At 43.4% G+C, this 2034-nt stretch overlaps 1 protein-coding gene across 2 annotated transcripts in view; it reads left to right on the top strand.

Annotated features, from left to right (window-relative positions):
- LOC133544548 (integral membrane protein GPR180-like) overlaps nt 1–2034 on the top strand; it is a 58803-nt gene that overhangs the window by 12412 nt on the left and 44357 nt on the right. The window lies entirely within an intron of this gene.

Here is a 2034-nt window from a genome sequence, read left to right as displayed (position 1 = left end):
GTCAAATTGCCAGGGCAAAGTATTCGATTGGTACTGAAAATAATTACTAGTTAGGTCACACGCCAGTGACGCACTAGTTTCGTCTTTGTTTTCACACCGAAATATTAACACTGCATTAGAAATCCTACTCTTGATTTTACCTATATTCAATAATTATATCTAACCTACGTACAGTTTAACAGGATAAACCTTGTCAGATGTCATGAAAGCATGTGTTAATCACAATGATTATTATCAAGGCTTAGGTCAGACTGTTTACAAAAATAAATACTACGGTAATCAAATATACCACAAAAGAAGGGACTCATAAAAACTGATGGAAAATAAATGTATATATTATTTCGCAGTGCTAAGATCAAATTAAATCTAACTAAATTGACAATAAATAAAAATAATATGATTCCTAAATAAACCGTCACTGTATGTGTTGATTTCATACAACCTGTCAGGCAGCTAACGAGGGAGGTTAATTGGTGTATTACAAAAGCTTTTTTTGACACTGAAATTACGTGACTGATTTTTTTTCCTTTGAATTTTGAGGACGTAATTTTCTATTGAATTTTTTTCAAATTACACTGACAATTTCGTCGGAAAAAAAAAATCAGTCATTTAAAAATACAATGTGAAAAACTTGGTGTTAAAAATGCAATGTACAAATTCAGTGTAAAAAAAATAACATGCCAAAAAATTCAGTGCTGAAAAAAATGGCTGCTTTAAAAAGCAAGACTCACTTCCCTTATAGACTGAAGTAATCGATCCTGTCTCAGAACCAGCCTGGGTGTAATACAACATAAAATAACATTTCAAGGCGGCCTGCTTTATATTTTCAATTTATAGAAATACTTTTCGTAGCTTTTTCTTTAGTTTTTTTTTTCATCTAAAACTGAAATACACACAACAACGTTTGAACATAAAGCTATGTTATTCAAGCAAACTGTAATGCAGGACTGTCAAACCCGTTTTCATTGAGGGCCACATCGCAGTTATGGTTGCCCTCAGAGGGCCGCTTTTAACAATGAGTGATATATGAATATACATGTGTGTGTATACATCCATCCATCCATTCATCTTCTTTCGCTTATCCGAGGTCGGGTCGCGGAGGCAGCAGCCTAAGGAGGGAAGCCCCGACTTCCCTCTCCCCAGTCACTTCGTCCAGCTTCTCCCAGGGATCCCGAGGCGTTCCCAGGCCAGCCGGGAGAGATAGTCTTCCCAACGTGTCCTGGGTCTTCCCTGTGGCCTCCTACCGGTCGGACGTTCCCGAACACCTCCCTAGGGAGGTGTTCGGATGGCATCCTGACCAGATGCCCGAACCACCTCATCTGGCTCCTCTCGATGTGGAGGAACAGCGGCTTTACTTTGAGCTCCTCCCGGATGATAGAGCTTCTCACCCTATCTTTAAGGGAGAGCCTCGCCACCCGACAGAGGAAGCTCATTTTGGGCGCTTGTACCCGTGATCTTTTACTTTCGTTCATAACCCAAAGCTCATGACCATAGGTGAGGATGGGAACGTAGATCCATCCATCCGTCCATTTTCTGCCGCTTATTCCCTTTGGCTCCAGCGCCCTCCGTGATCCCGATCTCAGCTACAATTGGGCGAAAGGCGAGGTACACCCTGCGACCGGTAAATTGAGAGCTTTGCCTTCCGGCTCAGCTCCTTCTTCACCACAACAGATCGATACAGGGTCCGCATTACTGAAGAGGCCGCACTGATCCGCCTGTCGATCTCACGATCCACTCTTCCCTCACTCGTGAACAAGACTCCGAGGTACTTGAACTCCTCCGCTCAGGGCAAGATCTCCTCCCCAACCTGGAAGTGGCACTCCACCATTTTCTGAGCGAGAACCATGGACTCGAATTTGGAGGTGCTGATTCCCATCCCAGTTGCTTCACACTCGATCCAGTGAGAGCTGAAGATCTTGGCCACATGAAGCCATCAGGACCACATCATCTGCAAAATGTAGGGACCTAATCCCGCAGCCACCAAAACAGATACCCTCAACGCCCTGACTGCGCCTAGAAATCCTGTCCATAAAA

The sequence above is a fragment of the Nerophis ophidion genome, linkage group LG27 (genome assembly GCF_033978795.1).
Source record: "Nerophis ophidion isolate RoL-2023_Sa linkage group LG27, RoL_Noph_v1.0, whole genome shotgun sequence".
NCBI classification, from domain to species: Eukaryota; Metazoa; Chordata; class Actinopteri; order Syngnathiformes; family Syngnathidae; genus Nerophis; species Nerophis ophidion.
Note: the sequence above shows the minus strand (reverse complement) of the source record. Positions and strands in the feature narration are given on the sequence as shown.